The sequence below is a fragment of the Lemur catta genome, chromosome 9 (assembly GCF_020740605.2).
Source record: "Lemur catta isolate mLemCat1 chromosome 9, mLemCat1.pri, whole genome shotgun sequence".
In the NCBI taxonomy this organism is placed as follows: Eukaryota; Metazoa; Chordata; class Mammalia; order Primates; family Lemuridae; genus Lemur; species Lemur catta.
In genome coordinates, this window is record NC_059136.1 from 75,916,302 (window position 1) to 75,938,894 (window position 22,593).

Genomic DNA, 22,593 nt, shown 5'->3' on the forward strand with positions numbered 1-22,593 from the left:
GTTAAATTCAATGAATATATTAGTCAGATTTTAATTATAAACAACAGGATACTTTTCAAAAATGAGATATTGTTAAGCCTATATAGCATTCCAACATTTGATTATTTTTAAACTGATAAAAAAATAGATAACTTGAAATATTATAAAGTCTTCAAACAGCCTGGTTGAATATTTTAAGTGCTTTGATTTTAATTAGATATTGAGCTTCTTCAGCTTACTAAAAAGAAGTAAAAAGCTTCAAACCCTGCCACTCTACTAAACAGCAGGTGTCAGCTCTAACTGCTTCTGAAAATATTTGATGTATTCAGTTAATCGAGTTCCTTAGAGAACCTTACAATCCTGCCCATTTGTCTTACGCAGTCATTGTAGTAGGTTTTCTTTCATATTTACTGTAGTTCCTTACATGTTATGATAAAATTACGTCTGAGATTTTTGATTTCCCAAAAAACTCAATGTTATCCCCCCCTCAGCCTTGCAATCACAAGAAACTGACTATCCCACTAGCTAGCTCTATTTTTTAGCTTTTAGAATCATAGATCTTCTTTTAAGCATCCTGAGACTGACTTGACAATTTTGGAAATTTTACTTATCTCAATTAGCATATAATGTGTAAAATAATTTAAAGCTCCATAGATGGTATATATAAAAACATGAGTGCAATTTTCTTTTTTCTGGTGAGTTTGTGACATGATTTAAATCAAATTGAAGGAAGTGTTAAAAACTACAAAGTTCGTTCTGTGGCACTATATACCTGAATAGGATAGTAAGTCACCAACTTTTGTCTGTGTGTGTGCCTATTTACCTTACGGGTAAAGTATATTTTTTGTCTTAACAGAATATAATTAAAAATTATGACCTGAAGGCATGTCAGTGGGGAATATGAGTGTATGGAAAGGAGTTGAAATTATAAATAGATAATTAGGATGCTTTTAGATAGACAGGTAAACTCTTCAATAAGTTGAAACAATGAGCCTCACCTGGTGAAAAGTTACAAAATGCTGTGTGTCCCAATTCCTCCCCACAAAGGGGGACATACAATAATCTCCAAGGGGAAAAAAAAAGTATAATCTTAAAACTCCAGTAATAATTTTTGAGGAAAGCATGTCCTCTGGATCTCACCCAAACTAATGTTAGTGTAATTATCCTAAATAGTGAGGGTGAGGCCAGGAAGGCAGGTTACCTTTTCTAAACACTTCCATTGTCTGTCTTCCATGCTTAAAGTTTCATCCTAGGAACGCATTCATCTGGATCTCGGAGACTTTTAGAATTTACGTTCAGAGTAAAAACTCTTCCCCAGTACCCTAAAACAGTCAGTAGTAGATGCTACTTTCAGAGGTAGCCTTAGGTGAAATAAATTTTTAAATAAGGGAATATACACTGTTTCTGTAATATTCCTAAAAGTCAAAACTTTTTTTTTTCTTTTTATTTTTTGAGACAGAGTCTCTCTCTCTGTTGCCCAGGTTAGAGTGCTGTGGCATCAGCCTAGCTCACAGCAACTTCAAACTCCTGGGTTTAAGCAATCCTTCTGCCTCAGCCTCCCGAGTAGCTGGGACTCCAGGCCATGTCCAGCTAATTTTTTATATATATATATTTTTAGTTGTCCAGCTAATTTCTTTCTATTTTTAGTAGAGACAGGGTCTCACTCTTGTTCAGGCTGATCTCGAACTCCTGACCTTGAAAAATCCTCCTGCCCTGGCCTTCCAGAGTGCGAGGATTATAGGCATGAGCCACCACACTCAGCCAAAGACAAAACTCTTAATATCGATATGATTAGTGCTAATTTAACATATCCATTTTATTACGTTTTAGCTACGGATCTTTTCTTCTTCCTCCCACCCCCACGGTGATTTTAAATGCCACCAAATTCTAAATATGAGTCTGCCCATTTAAACTGGTTGATATTTTGTTTGAATTGGCAAGGATTTTTAAAAATAAATTCAGTCAAAATCTGATTGATTTGGGCAGATGTGAGTGTGATATCTTTTCTGTACACAAATATGTGGGTTTTTTAAAACTATTGTTATAAGGAAGAGTTGGATGACAAATCTTAGTGTTGAAGCTGGAGGAATCAAAGAAATATCATGTATATGAAATATCATTTCATTTCCAAAAAGCAAAGAAAATATTGGCAATTTTTTCTTAGGTAATTCACTTATTTCACCATAGTACACATCTAACTTATAAGGGGTATTATGAAATTCCTTAAAATGTCATGAAAACGTTTTTGATATTTTTACTGCATTTTTACCTTGATAAACTCTTTTACATTATTCTTCATAAATTTTATTTTTAATACAGTGATCAGTGAATATGTATTATATAAACATGATAGCACAAGCATATAAAGCATCAGTTTGAGTATTTTCATATACATTTTAACATCCTTCCCTTTGTGTTTATTCCTATTTCCAACACACTAGATTATCACCTCTTCCAAGGACTTTTTTATAGTTTAATTGCCTCCTCCATTTTTTAGCCTCTGAATTTTTTTGACAATTTCTCTACGCTACTCAGGAAACTTCATTGTTTGCCTAAAATTGGTGGAATAAAATCCATGCTCCTTTTTTTGTTAATAAATTTTCTAAAAGCTTATCACTATTTTATAGGTATTGTATCTTTCACATCCTCTGTTTCCATGACGTATTTATGTATGAGTGTGTCTGTGAGTGTGAATGGATGTGGGGGTGTGTGTGTTAATCATCCCTCGACAATATTTTTGCATTTTCCAGCCCCATACACTGTATGATTCCAAATGCCTGAAATATGTTCCCCTTTCCTTGATTAAATTCTACTCATTTGTTGTGTTAATTAGAATAACTCCTGCTTCCTGCTGCAACAGATACACGCAGAATCTCAGTGCCTTATCACAACCAAGATACCTCTCTCCTTTAGATGCAGTCCAGTGGGCCAGGTGGCTCAGGTAGCCTTCCTCCTTGCTGTGGCTACATAATCTGGGGGAACACGTGTTTTCCAAAGCCACAAAAGCAGGAGAAGAGAATGATGGGGGCAGCCTATTAACATTTAACTGCCCTGGCCCAGAAAAGACACAGATCACTTCCTTGCAGAGTCCTCCGGCATGGTTCAATAGCTCCAAATTAACTGAAAGGGAGTAGGGGAACACATGGATTATTGGGGGCACACAATCTTAGTCAATTCTATTAACACAGACACAATCCATTTCTACTGTAAAAGCTTAACCCACTATGCCAATCTAAAGCAATCTTTTTCTCCTCTGAAATTTTATACCATTTTTTATAAAATTGCCCTGCCTGATCACCATGAATAGACTTACAGCATCTTTTCTTTTTTTTATTTATTTATTTTTGGCTCGTTTACACTGAAGGACTAATACAGCATCTTTTCTATCATCTTTCTTATTGTTTTATTTTTTCCCAAAATTTATTTTCTCTTCTGAATTAAACTGTAACCTCTTTGAGGATGGGATCTATGTCGATAGTAAAGATCTCCTGAGAGTGCTTAGCAAGATGCCTTACAGATAGTGGGAGCTCAGGGGATTATTATTGCTTAATTTCACGTTCCAAACCATTTCAATGAATAGAGGAACATCTAATAAAGCAAGACTTCAGCTGCACTGCATGATTCTCATGTATAATATAAATGATTTTGACTGATTAACATTTTGTTTATAATGGTTCTTCAAAAAAAAGAAAAAAAAACTTTGGCTGAAGGACAAATTCATCTGAAGGAGATAAGAAATGGGCGGCAGGTCACACTATGTATCACCACTCCTCTAAATTCCTCTATTTTCTCAAGACACCTTTGTGTCCTCCTAAGGTTACTAATACCTGCTGTGACTAATGTTACTAATGATAATTTACAATGACAATTTATGGTTTTCAGAAAAAAATAATAAATTAGCTACTCTGATCCTTAAATGTAATGAAGGGAAAGATGTTATTGTAAAGCACATTGCTGAAATAAGGAAATGGAAGTTTGAAGTAATTATGGAACTTATCATTATACAGGTTTAGGATTGACAAAGACCTTAAAGATGTTCTAATCCAACAGTTTCATTTACAGTTGAGAAAACTGCAGCCCAAATAGGTTAAGTGACTTGTGCAAGGTCCCGAAGAGAATGAGTGGATACAGCAGAATTAGAGTTCCTGAAGTCCAGTGATATTTAGACTGTACTACTCTGTCTTTATTTAATTAAGTGCAACACAAAATATGCATTGTTTAAAAAAGCTATTTAAAGCAGCATCTACCTGAAATGAAGTAAATGTCAAAAGGGCTTTATAAATCATACTTTTTAATATCTTTTACTTCCTCATTAAAAGGGAGAAATCTTTGGGAAGAAAAGAGAGGCATCTCTCTTAGGTAGGAGCATTCAGTGTAAATCTTGTACCTTATTTATATTTGATTTTAAATTGGGCACACAGCATGTATTTGAAATTACCTCTTGACTTAAATTTCACCCAATGTGTTGACAAAACTAGGAAATACAACAAATAGAAAGAGAATATAAGATATTTAGAACTCTTTTTAATACAGAATCGATGCAACCACATTTAGTTTCCAAAATATTTTGTAACATTCATTTTAAAACTAGTAAGTGAAATCGACTATGAATTATTTATACAATTATTTTAAAACTAGAATGCTGTTAATAGTATTTAATATTACCAGTATATGTCCTACATTCTGTAGGAAACAAATAAAATGGGCAGTCTATTTTCAAGACAGTTTCATTTGCATTTCATTACACTTTTAACCCTCAATTTTTATTCTTTTAGAGGCTATTATGGGGGGTGGTAATCGTACCTTATTTATTATAAACAACTCTTAGGTCATCAAAAAGATCATCTGGTCCATTCCTCTAAGCATGACAACCTTAGATCATTCAAAACTACACTTGCCTCTCTAATTTTTCACGACACCAGGTGTAAAGACAAAATCAATCAGATTTGTTAAAAGTATATTTTCTTGGGGATTGATATGTAAAACAAATTGAGCTATATCTTGTGAGAATAAAATAATTAGCATTTAGTCTCAAGCTCACAATCAAAGGAAAAACCAAACACACACACAAGATGCAAAAGAACATTTTAATAAAGTTATAGAGAAGTCATAAAGTGATATTCGATTTATGCTCAAATGATTGATTCAGGCAATACATGCTGTTAGAGTTCAGAGAAGGGAGAAATATATCCTGACATTTCAGTGGAAATCCTCTCTTGCTGTAACTAAGGGTAGTTTTATTTGGCTTAGTCTTTTGTGGATCACTGGAACTGATGAATTTCAAGTATCTTTTTTTACCCCCTTGATTCCTCCTATGTTGAATATCACTCATGACTTCTACATCTTCTTTTAAACTTTTCCTCTAGGTTTCAGTTGAGTATCTGTTAAATAATCTACATTTCTTGATAATTATGCTTTATGTAACTTTTTGATAAATCAAACTTTAAAATAATGGAAAGATTATTTTGCATATTTAAACAGCATAGATGAATCCACATTGTCACCTTCTTTATTATTTCCAAATCAGCCTTACCTTATTTGAACTTAGGTAGGCCTTCCTCATGTCAAATATATGCAATACTTTTTTGAAATAATATGTGCTCTGACCCCATAACTATATCTTTTTTTTGAAAGCAATTTGATTCAATTCTGCTCAAATATATTCATATTGCATATAACTCACGCGGCAGGGACAAAAAAAGTTCACATGTCAATGTGATTAGAAAAGAGGGTGAGGCACCAGAATAAGTGCAAGAGGTATTTTGGAATTAATCAAGATAAAAGTACTGGCACCTCATATTTTACCCAAATGAAAGCACAGGGTATATGCAATGTGTACTTTCCCTGGGCCTTATTGCTGTTTCACGCTGCCTTATAATTGATAGATCGTTCATTTAATTAATTAATTCTATTTCTAGACTGCCAAATGTTAGGTAGAATGTCCTTTCTGATTCATTCTCTTGCAGCCTACATTTCTAAGTTGCATATACATTCCTGAAGCAGGAGTAGAAATAAGTATATTTGGGTAGGAGGCTAATATTAAAGACTACAGGGTGAGAGAAAAGACTATTTTACTTGTAAACTCTTTTCAATACAAAACACACAAATCTGAAGGAAATACTGCTGAAATGACTTGAGGGAATTTTCTTTTCTGTTGATGAGATGTCTATGTATAATGTATGCCATTGTGTTCATATGAGTGGAAGATGTGAAATGTCTATTCTTTTTCTACTCCTCCAAGTTACTGTTGTAATATAATATTATCACTATGTAGTAACGTGACCAAACCTTCTCTAGCTATCTTTCCTAGCTAACTATGTTGTTGGTGGTTCTTTGTCAGGGTATGACTACATAAGGGTGAAAAATGCCCTTCTCTACTAAAACTTTCATTCATGTTTATTGCACCTCTCAAAGGAGGGAGAAGATTAGGTATGGAACAGAGAAAAAGTGGGATAAAGCCATACAGGGCTGTGAATCTCATGTGCTTCATACTCACAGATACTCATGTACTTTGTCCCCAGAGGAAATGGTACCTATCTTGTGGGCATCACAGAGGATATAAAGCAACCATTTACAAAAGAATGACATAAACAAACAAATATGACAGCAATCTTTAGATAAAATTTTATTGCAACTAAATTATCCTGAATGTTTTTAATAACACAAAATAAGCAAGAGTACAGAGAAAATGGAAGAAATTTAAATCTAGGCTACAGTTGATGATATTTAATATTAAATACTCTGATGCCAGTACTCAGTCAAAGGAATACATACCAATAATCATGCCCTTTGCCCTAGCTTTTCAAATCATTTCATTGAGTAAGTTTCCTAGCAATCAAACTGGGTATAACAAATCCTCTCCCAGGAGTTCAATCTGTAGTTGTTGCTGGGAAACAACAGAATAGTTATTGAAGAGAAAATCAGAATCTGACCTACCCACCCCCCACCTATGTTGATATTGAACTATATTCATATCATCTGTGTATTTCCAACCTGTTATGGAGCCACCTATAATAAAATTGGTCATCCATCCATTCAGCCAATAGTTAAACAGTATTCTTTTCATACCAATAACTGTGGCAAATGATAAGGTTTCAAATAAAAAAACCTGCAATTCATTGCAAATGTCAACTTCTTTCTTTGTACTTGCATAAAAACAGACTAAAGTTCAGATCCATCAGATTTGTATCTAAGTTATGGCAAGTTGACTACCACATGAAGAAATAGCAGTTAAGATGGGAAATAATGCTTTATTTATCACTAAGGTCTATAATTGTTTAGGTAAATACTAATTTTAAAATGTAAAAATATTATTTCATGTTACTATTAAATGATCATCAGGATTCCTTGGAGTAAGGAGCTTGCATGGAAAAACACACGACTTCCCTGAGTTTAACAATTGGTAATGGTAACTGGACCAGAGTATATTATTTATATTCATCAGTTGCAACACCACTTCTCAGCAACATATTTGAGCATTGAGCATAAAGTTTGTATATATGGTTGTTTTGAGGATATAAGAAGAAAATGAGGATATAAGAGCAAAGTATTTGCTTTACAAACTGTAAAACTTTTGCAATGAACTCACCTCACATATCACAAAATTCTACATGTAAAATATATATTTCAAAAGCTTATTGTCAGAACCATAAGCCTCACTGCCATTTCTTTTACAGCAATGAGCTTATGAGTCATTTCCTTGTGTTTCATTTTAAGAAGGTTTCAATTCTTAGTCAGAGAGAATATATGACAGTTGGGATATGAAAGTTTTTGTCTCCCTGACCACATTCTTACAAGAAGAACTAAAGAAAGTTGAGCAAGTATTCTCATTGCCTGGAAATGAATTTTAATGCTCCTTTTACCTTCCTAGACCTATGGAAGTTTGCCCTAAGTTACCTACATAATTCTCATTCTTTCCAAGAAAATGCTTAATTGAGTTGGAAAAATAAAACATTTTATTAATCACATTATGTGCTACTTTGATTTGGGGGGGACTTATTTCTTTTGCTACTTTTCTTTGACTGCTTCAATAATATGATTCTATTTTAGTGAATGGCATCATTTGACACAAATTGATCATTTTTCTAACAGGATTGTCTTATAAAGAACGTTTGAAATTGGAGACATAGGCTTAGTTAGCAATCATCATACACACTCTCTCACACACACTTACATTCACACACACAAAATACTAACCTAGCTGTCCATATGCTTCTTTGAGTGATTGTTCCCGACCACATACACGGAATGACTGTGCAGATTAAATTCTGTGATCTTTTCTCCACATTTAATTAATCTTGTCAGGTTGAAAGACCAATGGCTTCATTTCAAAAGAACAAAACAAAACCCAAAAGGGGCTTTGTTTTTTGACCTTTAGTTCTGAGAAAAATAGTATAACACCCAAACACACCCAAGTGACAAACGCGTACAGCTAATTTCTGTGTTTTGAAGGAAAATGAGGGATTTTTAAGCTTTAAAATGAGGCTAAGTTTTGGCATGAAGACAGTTTTTCTCCTCTGCCTTGGACAACTGCTGAAGAAATGGCCTGTGATGTCTCTGTCAGATTCCCACACACAGCCTGTGAAGTTTCTCTGAGTCCGGGCGGGTTAGCTCACAAATCTGTGCAAAGCTCCAGTGAATAATTTATACCAGGCATGAGGTGACAAGTTAAACACGCCCATTTTGTCTCAGATGCTATGAAGGCATCAAGATGGAGCCAAGCTGCAGGGTGAGGGGAGCCTGGCTGATGGGAACCCGGGTATGTCTAGAAGAGAAGATGCTGCTGTAAAGAAAATGAAATGTAATGAGATACTCTTTCATGCATAATTCATAGGTGAAAACATGACTGCATAAAAAGCCATGGATTTTAACAAGGCAAGCCTGCAATCATACACATTATCCTCCCAGAGGAACTTTATATAATATTGGTCAAAAGGAGAAGATTCTGAGTACCAGTACAAAATAAAGCTGACAGGTTTTCAAATGCAGCAGAATTTATGTGGATGTACAATGCCTGTAAAAGAAACAATTTCTATTTATACCTGAAAATACTGCTCAGCCAAAAATTTACTTTAAAACACTTGCTATCTTCTCTCTAAATAGAAAAAACAAAACAAAGCAAAACAAAACAAAAAACATGGTGATAGAAGATTCATATTGATAAACATAAATAAAAAGCATAAGCTGCACTTAACTGAATGTTGTGGGGTTAAGTTAAACTGGACTTGTCAGGACATTTTCACTTTTCTGGCAATGAAAGTTTAGATAGAAATGTAGGCATCAAGAGGCTTTAAAAATGATAAAATGTTAGCTATTGTCAACATATAATTTAATTTGGTTGTGTTGTAAGAGCAAATATTGTAATTCAGCTTTCAAGACCAGTTTAAGGGCTAACCCACGTCTGATTTCAAAGGGCGTTTAATACATGTTGCTCTTATTTGAGGAATTAAAGAAGAATGCTTATTAAAGCTTGCAATGTCTTAAACTTATCATCATCAAGCCCTATAATGATGCCTTATCTTGAAAGAATTGGTGGTGTGGGGTTGGGGGTAATGGTTCTCCTTTGTCCACACTTTGGAAATACCTATTACAGGGATACAAGAAAAAGGATCAGAAAGGTCTGCAAAACATACACTCTAGAAAGCTGTGCTTGGCTTCTTTGCTTGCCGTACACTATGTGCTATCAATATTTGAAAGCAAAGTAGCTATGATGTATCCAGTTACGGTTATGTGGCTCTGATATTTGGCAGAAGAAAGCAGTAAGTATTGAAAATGGTTGGCATATCTGCATCAAATTAATCGCCTACCCCAGGATTTTTTTGTAATGTTCCATAGATTAAGAAATGAAGAGAACTGCTATAAAGAAGGTTGAATTAGCCCAGATGTCAACTAATGTAATGCATTTAAACAAAATTGTGTTATTAATCTGTTTGCTGTAACTAAGATATAATTCAGATTTTGAAAAGGTAGACTTTGGGAGTTAAGGACTTAATTTCTGAATATGGAATCTTAGTTTTTGTGACCGGGCAGTAGAACAAAGCAAAACCATGCCTGGAGCTGGCCACAAAGAGAATTCTTTTAATATCATAGGACCTCCCTCCAGGTCGCAGTGATAAATTCATAGCCTGGGTTTGGCCATTTGCATTATGTTTAACTATTCATGTTAATTCTGCTATGATATATTCCTGGCACTGTTTTGCTTTTAAAAGATATTTACAATCCACTGCCCCCATACAGCCTCTGTGACACAAGGTTATCTCTCTAGGGCATCCAGAGCTAACCAGCTGGTTAACCCTAATATATTTTAATACTCCACTTCTTGCTTGCTTGCTTGTTTTGCAATAAGGCTGGGAAAAGACAGCTCAGGGTGACTGTATCTATTCCTGACTCTGCTGGAAGGTGAGAAGAGGTGATCACCATCTGTTCCCTCTACCTGACAGATGTGCTCTTCCCACCTCTTCTTGCCAGTTCAGCACACTGCTGAGAAGTTTGCTATATTGAAGGATCAATTTTCAAGCACAGAAAGGATTTGTTTGCTTGTACACCTGTGCTCTAGAGGAAGTTTTCCTATTGCTTATGCCAGTTGGATGACTTGCTGAATTCTTTAGCATATATAAAAATGCAAAGTGCCTGAAATGGGAATCAAACGATAACATTATTAGAATTCCCTCTTGGGGTCAGATGAGACAGATGGCTGCATTAGGAGGATATGCCTGGGTACAGCTTCTGTGGTCTGAGTTTGTTTCCTATTTATTTCCCTTTCTGTGAAAGCAACACACATATTAAATATCATATAGAACACAAAGCACATTTAAAATAAGGAGGGGAGCAGAATGAGATGTGAATTTTAAAACTGCCATTCACTGAGTTTCATGCACAAGCACTGAGAAGCATCTCCCCAGGCCCTTTGGATTTATGCTCTGCAACATCCTCATGTGAGAAAATCCCATAAAACCAAGTCATATGAATAGGAGGATGCAATTTCTGAATCATGTAGATTTGCTTTTCCCATGCAGTCGAGTGAGATCAAATTATATCATCACTTGCTTAAATTCTTTTTTTTTCCCTTTTTTATTTTAGAATATTATGGCAGTACACATGTTTTGGTTACATGGATTGCTTTCGTACTGCTTGAGTCAAAGTTAACAATGTGCCCGTTGCCCAGATAGTGTACATTGTACCTGTTAGGTATGATTTCACCCATACCCACCTCTTCCCTCCCATCTGCTTGATTTCTGCTGAGTTTTATGTCCATCTGTGCACATCAGTGCTGATCGGTTAGTTCCAATTTAATGTTGAGTACACGCAGTGTTTGTTTTTCTATTCTTGCAATACTTCCCTTAGAACAGTCTCCAGTTCCATCCAGATTGTTACAAAAGGTATTAATTCATTTTTTATTGGCTGAGTAGTACTCCATGGTATACATACAACACATTTTATTAATCCACTCATGAATTGATGGGCTCCTGGGTTGATTCCACAAAACGATATATGTTGGCATGGATGCAGAGAGAAAGGGAAAGAACACTTATACACTGTTGGTGGGACTGCAAACTAGTATAATCTCTATGGAAAACAGTATGGATATACCTCAAAGAACTAAAAGTAGACTTACCATTTGATCCAGCAATCCCACTACTGGGTATTTACCCAAAGGAAAAAAAAAAGTAATTTTATCAAAAAGACACTTGCACTAGAATGTTTATATCAGCACAGTTCACAATCACAAAGATGTGGAACCAACCCAAGTGCCATCAATTCATGAGTGGATTAATAAAATGTGGTATGTGTGTACCATTAAGTATTACTCAGCCATAAAAAATGAATTAGTACCTCTTGCAACAATCTGGTTGGAACTAGAGACCATTCTTCTAAGTGAAGTATCACAAGAATGGAAAACAAACAGTGCATGTACTCACTATTAAATTGGAACTAATCAATCAGCACTCATGTGCACAGATGGAAGTAAAACTAAATGGAAATCAAGCAGTTGGGAGCAGGAGGAGGGGATGGGTGAAATCATACCTGACAGGTCCGGTGTACACTATCTGGGTGATGGGCAGACTGATAACTTTGACTCAAGCAGTACAAAATCAATCCATGTAATCAAAACATTTGTACCCCTGTAATATTCTAAAATAAATTTTTAAAATATTTGAAATTCCTTATCTATTTATTTAATAAATCCAGGTTTGGAGCGTGCCTGGACAAAAGTTTGAAATGAGTATAACAGAGTACACGGTGACATAATCTGTCTATTTCTGAAAGTATTCAAAGGTGTAACATGGCAGTCACCATCAGTCCCTTTCTACCTGAGGAACAAGCTTTAGTTTTCCCTGACCCTCTTTCTACCATGATTTGTTTCATATTCAAATTTCCAACTATTTCCTGCTCCTCTCCTCTGATTTAATTCTATCCTTGAAGCCAGGAGCATTGAACATATGAACCAAACTGTCTTCACTTTCAATATTACTTTTTCTCTTAGTAGGATCTAACTACTTGCCAGAAAGGAATTTGACATGTTTGGTGCAAACATGAAAAAGCTGAGCTCCATTTGCTACAAATAGACTTCTGTAATAAAATAACACATAAAAAATGTCATTGTAATACTATTCAATTTAAAATGTAAGTTTTCATCAATAGATTTTGTGTTGTTAAGTTTGCAAGTCAGGTTCAATGCATGAGTTTGAAGCATCTGATTTTTTTTTTTTTTTGTAACTATGCCTTTAAGCATTGCAACTTATTGAATACTTGAATTAAGAAGAACCAGAGGATGGGCATTTGGTTTATTTTAATATTTCAGATGACTAGTTCTTGGAAACAAATTGATATTTATTTAGCTGCTTCCTCAGATCAAGGCCTTTATACTTTCTTACTCATGTAACAAGATGCTTAAACATGCTGAATTGTAATCTGTGAGGAAAAAAACAAGGCCATTGTTGATTGTTCAAGGAAGAATAAGAATTCAGATTTAAAATGCATTGAATTAATGGAAATGGGAGACTGTACTTATTTACCACTGCTGAATGGTCCTGTACTAAACAGAAAGTCTCATTTTTAAAAACTGCAGAATTGTTTGCTGGAAATAAAGTAAAAATTTAAGAAGTGATTTAGGGAATTTTATGACATAAATCTCAATCCTCTTTTTCTTTTGCCTTCTAAATTATGTTAATGTAATGCAATAAAAACATTTTAGACTATTTTTCAAAATTCACTTGGTAGAATGGTTGTGGAGTTAAAATGTGTTGTCCATAATATATGAGTTTGAACAATTTTCCATATAGTATACTAAATTTTAGAAGAGCTACAAAGTTTATATCTCCCAAATTGAAAATGTCATCAATAGTGAACAGACATAAAAAGTGTGGTTTATCTGTGCAATGAAATAATACTTGTCAAAAGAAAGAAACAAACTACTTATAAATGTTACAATATGGATAAATCTCCACAAGAATATGCTGAGTGGAAGAGGCCTGAAACAAAACCGTATATATTGTATGATTTCATTTATGTGAATTTCTAGGAGATGGCAGTACTCATCCATAGATTCAGAAGACAGATCTGTGTTTGCCTCAGGCCATGGAAGAAATATACACAGTAGCATAGGAAAACTTTTTAAATGTGGCAAGACACAGGGAACTGTACTTTCAAAATTGGTGCAGTTTATTTTATTTAAATATAAACTCCAATAATGTTGACTTAAAAAACAAAGCAAAAGAGTCTGTACACATGATTACTAGTCATGCAGTCCACCATGAAAATATTGGGACACCCTTTCTTTAAAGCACCCAAATGAACCTTGCAGACTTATTGAAAGTCTCTCCTTCCTAAGTCCTGAAGTGCCTAGTGCTTATTCAAAAAGTTCCACGGGAAAGGAAAACTGAGGATGTGTTGGAGGGAAGGGAAGCAACATCTTTTTCAGTTCTGCATAAGGTGGTTTCAATATGTGTATATATACGTGCATGTATATGTGTGTGTGTGTGGTGGTGTGTTTGAGAATTTCTCTTTAAGAAGAGATATTCTGTTGTTAAGAAACTTCAAGATAAGTCATATGGCAGGAGCATCTCATGTAAGATGTCTGAGTGTTGCATAACAGCTCTACATGAGACAAGGGAAGGAGCTTGTTGATTCTCACAGGAAGCAATTGAGAAGATTGAATCAGGCAAAGCATGTGTGAGAAATCCATGTGATACATGATGGAACCCTTCCACATAACCTTCTAAGCCTACAGTAGAAGCTTTAAATGTTTGCGGTGGAGTTGGTGCCTTGGCCCAGGGTGACCCAGAGTACAAGGGAAGGAAGTTGGAAAAGGTGTGGGAGTCGGATGACCATTGCCCAGTCAGTGTAAATCAGCAGACATTGAAGAACATTCAGAGGTTCGCTTGTAATATATTGTCCTTTACACATAAGTTTGTAAAATTCATTTGAGTTTCTGGATTACATATTTATTTGATATTATTTTTATAATGTGTGTAACAAACGAGAAAACTTTCTCAATGTAACAAATGAAAAAAATAAGGTTCTAAGAGGTTAGAGTTGAGAAAGGAGAAGGACCCAAAAAGGTTGGCTCTTAGTCTGTTGAGATCTATATATCAAAGTGTGACTTGACTTTTTTGTTGTGGAATATGGATAAATTCCATAACATCAAATATTTGTGTAAATATGTATTCTGAAACCAAAGTTTGTTTGTGTGAGATCCTGTTTTATAATAATCCATTATGTGAAATTCCCACTTGAGGTGGTCATAAATTCAGGAATAAATTTAGGTAAAAATTTCAAGAATTATTGCTGATAGTATATTTTATAGATATCAGATTCACTGTGGTAACATTTGTAAACTTACAATATTTTACTCTGTTATTGCAATTCTCTTTAGAGTTCTCTACTGCTAAATTCTTAAATCCTTCCTTTTTTCACCTTAGGGGATAATTAAGAGCAATACTTGGGGCAACGAATGACCAGAGAGAAAATAAATTATCTTTATAACTAAGCAATTATTTCTATTACCCCATTAAATATAAGTATTATCTTCCTAGCAAACACAGAATTGCTATGCTACCAGGCAAACTATGTGCGTGCAAAGAAAAGTTAATTCTGACTTTCTCTGTCAATTTAATGTTTATCAAAATATTAAAGCACTGTATTAATTTTTTTGAAGGAAAATAAACTTTAGCCTATAGTAATTTTCATAGTGTTTGTTTGTTGGTTGTTTTTTAATATATGGATTAAAATGTGTAGGTTGCTGAATGACATTTAGAACAAGGTTTCCAATCTTCAGGTTGTGCACATTGGTGGGTGTGAAAGCAATTGATTTCATGGAGATAGAGAGTAGAATGAAGGTTACCAGAGACTGGGAAGAGTAGCTTGGCAGGGGACATAAAGTGGGGATGGTTAATGGGTGTAAAAATATAGTTATATAGAATGAACAAAATCTAATATTTGATAGCACAAAAGGGTGACTTTATCAAAAATAAGTTATTGTATACTTTAAAATAAAAAGAAGAGTAGAATTGGAATCTCTCTTATACAAAGAAATGATAAGTGCTTGAGGTAATGAATATCCCAATTACCCTGATTAGATTATTATACATTGTATGCCTGTATCAAAGCATCATATGTACCCCACAAATATATATAACTATTATGTACTGGTAATAACTAAAGATAAGAAATTTTATGAAAATTAAATAACAGAAAATATCAGAGTTCATCTTACATAGAAACAAGTATTGTTTTCTGAAACATATTTGTCAGCTATATGCCCACGTGCCTATGTGTCCCTATGTGTGTGTGCATGTGTGTGTTTGTGTGATTGTTAGTACTGAGTTTCAAAATAAAAAGTGTTCTTTACTGTGGGCTGGGAACAGCAAAAACATGTTTTAAAGAAGTTTATAAAAGCATTTTAGAGGATCATTTAAGAGTTCATGATGAACGAGAAAATTGAGCAGCCTCTATGAAGAACTAAGTAGTATATGATTGTTGAGCTGAACACTTAGAATCACAGATTTCTCTGCAATAGGATTAAATAAGAATTATTAGGTTCACATATGTCTCTCCATACTTTTTATTCCTAGAATCATGACACACTATTTTATTCCTTGTTTAAACAATATAGCTTAAAGCACAATATCATTATATTTTTAGGACATTCAAAAATGATTATTATATTATGATGACTAAAATTATTATATATTATTGGACTTCTGTGTTTCACATTTTAGGGAACTATAAATACTCTCATTCATTTTTTTCTCATATTTTATTACCTTTGCTTAGAATGCTCTGCTTTCAGTGGGTCACAAGAAAAAGTACTTTGTATAATTCAGATATTATCTCTAACGTCTCCCCTAGAGAAGGGCTTCCTAAGCCACCAATTCTAAAATCCTTGTCAGCCTGTCACAACATTTCTTTTCTTTTTAATAACACTTATCCTTAGTGAGAATACTGTCAACTTTTCCCAATTCAGTATGATGTTGGCTGTGGTTTTATCAGATGTGGCTTTTATAATTTTGAGATATTTTTCTCCTATGCATAGTTTGTTGAGGGTTTCTATCATGAAAGTGTGTTGGATTTTGTTGAATACATTTTCTGCATGTATTGTGATCATAATATGGTGTTTGTTTTTACTTCTGTTCATGTGGTGAATCACATTTATTCATTTATGTGTGTTGAGCCATCTTTGCATCCCTGGGATGAAGCCCACTTGGTCATGGTGGATTATTTTATTGATGTGCTGTTGAATTCACTTTGCTAGTATTTTACTAAAGAATTTTGTGTCTATATCCGTAAGGAATATTCATCTGTAGTTTTCTTTTTTTGTTGTGTCCTTACCTGGCTTTAGTATCAAGGTGAACTGGCTTCATAGAATGACTTAAGGAAGATTACTTCCTTCTCAATGTTAAGGAATAATTTCTGCAGTATGGGTACCTGTACCAGTTCTTTGAAGGTCTAGTGGAATTTGGCTGTGAATACATCTGGTCCAGTATTTTTTTTGTTGTTGGAAGACTTTTTATTACTGCTTCAATCTCACTGCTCATTACTGGTCTGTTCAGGAGTTCTACTTTTTTCCTGATTAAGTATTGGGAGGTTGTGTGTTTCCAGGAATTTGTCCATTTCTTCTACTTTTCTAGTTTATGTGTGTTGAGACTTTCATAGTATTCACGGATGATGTTTTTATTTCTGTGCTATCAGTTGTTATATCTCCTTTTTCATTTTTTATTGACCTCATTGGGTCCTTTCTCTTATATCCCTGGTCAATCTAGCAAGAGGTCTATCAATTTCGTTTATCTCTTCAAAGAACAAACTTTTTCTTTAACTGACCTTTTGTATTTTTTTTGTTTTGTTTTCCATTTTATTTAGTTCTGTTCTGATTTGTGTTATTTGTTTTCTTCTGCTGGCTTTGAGTTTGGTTTGGTCTTCCTTTTCTAATTCCTTGAGATGTTATATTAGGTTGGTAATTTGTGATCTTTCTGACTTTTGGATGTGGGCATTTAAGGCTATAGATGAGGTGCCCACTGTCATCACTTCTATTGAAGATAGTGCTGGAAGTCCTACTCAGAGCAATCAGGCAAGAGAAAAAAATAAACAGTATCCAAATTGGGAAAGAGAAGGTCAAACTATCACTTTTTGCTGATGATATGATCTTGTATGTAGAAAACCTAGAAGTCTAAGAGTCTCCTGGAATTGATAAATAAATTCAGCAAAGTATCAAGAAATAAAATCAACATACACAAATCTGTAGCATTTCTATATACCAATAACAGTCAAGCTGAGAGTCAAATCAAAGACCCAGTACCATTCACAATAGCTACAAAAAAAATAAAATACCTAGGAATATATTTAACCAAAGAGGTGAAAGATCTCTACAAGGAGAATTACGAAACACTGAGAAAAGTAATTGTGGAGGACACAAATAGAGAGGCATATCATGCTCACAAATTAGTAGAATCACCATTGCTAAAATATCCATACTACCCAAAGTGATTTCCAGATTCAATGTAATCCCCATCTAAATACTAACATAATTTTTCACAGACCTAGAAAATATAATTCTATGTTTCATTTGGAACCAGAAAGGAACCCGAATAACCAAAGCAATCCTAATCAAAAAGAACAAATGTGATGCTGGAGGCATCACATTACCAGAATTCAAACTATACTACAAGTCTACAGTAACCAAAACAACATGATATTGGCACAAAAATAGAGGCATAGACCAATGGAATAGAATAGAGAACCCAGATATAAAACCATCTACCTACAGCTAACTGATCTTTGACAAAGCAGACAACAACACACGTCGGGGAAAAGAAGCCCTATTCAATCAATGGTACTGGGAAAATTGGATAGCCACATACAGAAGAATGAAATAAGAACCCTGTCTCTCACCTCTCACAAAAATTAATTTCAGATGGATAAAAGGCTTAAATGTAAGGCATGAAAACATAAGAATTCTAGAAGAAAAGGTAGGAAAAGCTCTTCTGTACATCAGTCAAGGCAAAGAATTTATGACTAATACCCCAATGACAATTACAGCAGCAACAAATATAATTAAATAAATAAGTAGGATTTGATTAAATTAAAAAGCTTCTGCACAGCTAAGGAAATAATCAACAGAGCAAATAGACAACCTACAGAATGGGCAAAAGTATTTGCAATCTACACTTCTGATAAAGGGCTAATAACTAGAATCTACAAGGAACTCAAATTAAGAAGAAAATATTAACAACCTCATTAAAAAGTGGGCAAAAAACATGAACAGAAGTTTTTTAAAAGAAGATAGAAAAATGACCAGGAAACATGAAAAAGTGTTCAATGTCACTATTCATCAGGGAAAAGAAAATTAAAACCATAATGAGATATTATCTTATTCTTGTTAGAATGACTTTTATTAGAAAGTCCACAAACAATAGATGCTAGCATGGATTCAGAGAGAAACAATGCTTATACACTGTTGGTGAGATTACAAATTAGTACAACCCCCATGGAAAACTGTATGGAGATTTGCAAAGAGCTAAAAGTAGACCTAACATTTGATCCAGCAACCCCACTACTGAGTATCTCTACCCAAATGAAAAAAAGTCATTTTATCCAAAAAACCATCTGCACTCAAATATTACTTGTAGCACAGTCACAATTGCAAAACGTAGAATCAACCCAAGTGCGCATCAATTCATGAGTGGATTAACAAAATGTAGTATATGCATAATACAGAGTACTACTCAGCCATAGAAAAGGATGAATTAATACCTTTTGCAGCATTCTGGAAGGAATTGGAGACCATTATCTTCAATGAAGTATCTCAAGAATGGAAAAACAAACACCACATGTACTTTAATAAAGTGGAACTAAATGATGGGCATACAAGTACACAGAGGAAAGTAAAATCAATGGAAATCAAGCAGAGGGGAGGTGGGCAGAGGGAAAGGACAAAAAGCCACCTAACACGTACAATGAACACTATTTGGGTGATGGGCACACTTAAGAGCCCTGACTCTACCATGTATCAAAAACATCTGTAATCCCTTAAAATTTTGAAATTACAAAAAATAAAAAAACAGAAAATAAGTTATCATTGAATTATATTATTTTCTTCTTTATTTTCCTAATCACCAATCTAACATGTACCTGTTCATCTCTCCATAATGTAATCTTCGCAAAAGCAATGTTCTTCCCTATTTTGTTTACTGCATGTCCTAAAAGGGCATCTGACAAAGCAGTTCCTCAATAAATATTTGTTGAAAAGATGGTTAATTTAATTTGAGAAATAATGACAAAATGTTGCTTGTTGCTTTAGGAAAACTTTCTAAATGTGGAACTCAGGATGGCTACAGCAAAATAGCATTCATGCTTTCTTTTTCAGCATAGCTTTGTCCTCATTAGGCCTTATTTATTTATTTTTTATTTACTTGATTAGCAGTTTTCAGATTCTAAGCTTTGAATGGCTTAGAAAATCACCACAAAAAAAAAAAGAACTTATTATTAACCCTAACCAGCAGTGACATTTAAAAATGGAATCAACAGGAACTATCATGAATGCAATTAAAATACTGCGAATTTGTGACTAAGGGGGTGCTTTAGTATAACACTATATGTCATCTGCTATTTTAGGGGTCAATACAAGCCCTTGGTACACTAAAATCTATTAAATCTATTATTGTGTTTTTTTTTTTAGTAAGCAAATTAATAGGAGTGGATGCTTACTGTCTTTATTATAGGCTGTGAAGCTAATATATCTGTTTAAGTGCACTTACTTGAAAGGAAAACAGGTATATAAAGTATGCTGAAAAAATATGACAGAGTTGGAACTAAGAACCTGACCCTATGTTAAAGATTAAATACTTCAAATAATATCATTAAAATGATTGGGATTTTAAATATTTGGGGGGAAATTTGCCTCTAAGAGTAATTAAATTTAGTCTTTAAAAATTCATAGAGTTGTGACATTTAATATGGTAGATGAGTTTTTAGTACAACAGTGATAAAGACTATATTGGCTATGTGCCTTTCCTATGTAAGATGCTATTGTGATTGTGGAGCTATTATGGAAAATATGCTGGAGTTATTTGACAAAAGATACTATAATAAATATGTTTCATCCATTTTAACACCAAGGCACAATTAGTAACTTTCAAGTTGAAATTTAGTTATTTATATATATATCCTTCTCCAGATTCTCATCAAGTGCTACTCTTGCTTGTTATAGCAGATGTATGAAACACTAAAGAGGAAAAATGTCAAATCATATTGTTTATTATTTGATCTTGAGGATGATCCAGAGAAGCAAATGTCCAATGTTTAAATCTCGAAGTCTAAAATAAATATTTCAGAAAACCTCTCATCTTTTGTTGATAGCCAAATATACCACAGAATCTCCATTTCTCACCACTTAATTCACCATTAAGAACTAAACTGGAACTAATTGATCAACAATTATATGCACATATGGAAGTAAAACTCAACAGAAATCAAGTAGGTGGGAGGGAGAGGAGGGGATGGGTAAATTCACACCTAACAGGTACAATGCACACTATCTGGGTGATGAGCACACACTTATAACTTTGACTCAAACTGTACAAAAGAAAATTATGTAACCCAAACATGTTTATCTCTGTAATATTCTGAAATAAAAAAAGGAATAAAGAATGTCTTGACAAGAATGCTTTGCTTGACAAAATGGACGGTGTACTGAAACAGGCGCTTTAACAAAAATAGATTGATTATACCATAAAAGCATTAAATGGAAAGGTAATAATGATAATCACCATAATAATACAATAAAATAATGTTAGTCTATTTTATTAAATACTGAGTTAGAGCCAGGTTCTCACAACAACTCTGGGAATTAGTTTTACATCTTATAATTTACAGCCATAGAAAGTATAACACTTTTTTAATTAAACCAATTAAACACACATACTAGAAGTGTACTAATATCAGTGAAACAGCTTTATTTCCAAAATGTGACTGGTGAACAAAATATGTTTTTAGGAAATAATATTCTCACTCTATTACCAGCACAAAAATATTAGATTGGAGAAAAAAAAATTGGTTGGTTTATTGATCAACTAATTATGACAACCCTATTTATCCTCACATTCAAATCCATTATCAATGGTGGCCCAGCTGCTAAAAGTTTCCAAATATTGGAAACTGATAAAGAATGCTCCTGATAAATGTAGTGTCTTAGTCTGTCAAAAAATGGCAAACCTTTAAAAATTAACTATTATTAAAACACAACTTGCTTAAAAAATTGAAGAGCATAGTCTTTAGATTTTTAACTCTTCTATGCCTATTTTAATTTCCTTCGAATAGCAGAGAATGAGAGCTTCAAAGGGATTCTTGTGAGGATGCCTATGGTAAAATACCATTTTCAAAAGAAACACTCAGCAACAAATATTTGCAGCCTATTCTCACAGGGATCACACATTACAAATCTGAAGTCGGATGGCCACTGTCTTATTACCATTGACTTTTACTCCATTCTCATAATGAACTTAGTAGTAAGTTGGGGACAAGTAGATTTCCCTTTCACAATTGAATAAAGAGAATCACAGATAAACTTGGTAATACAGAATTTGAGTAAGATTAGTGGAACTAAGGATCCATGATTATCTTACTATTAACATTCAAATATATATATGCCTTTTAGTAAAAGCAAAAAAAGTATGAATGTCATTAATTTTTTGACATTTGTAATGTCTGACATTGCTTTATGAAACTAATATATTGACTAGTATATGGTACTCCCCTGGTGGCGATGTTTGGTTAAATCAAAGTGAAGGTCCAAATAGAATGAAGCATAGATATTCATTTATGGATTGTTGGAAGCAACCTTTTCTTGTAGTGAGAAAGAGAACTAGATAATCCTGGTTGCAACAAAAATTTAGTATCATGGTGAGGGAACCCAGCTTGCAGATAAAGTTCTAATATAGAGGGTAGAAAAAATTGCTGAAAAATTAGTTAGGATTACCAGTCAAGCCGTGTCTGGAGACAGATTAGTTTTAGACTTTTCGATTGTGCTCAACCAACCTACTAAATTTGCGTTGGATTTTCTATTACTTGCACTGGAAATAGTCTGGCTAATAGTAAGGTTATCTGTAAGAAGGATATTTA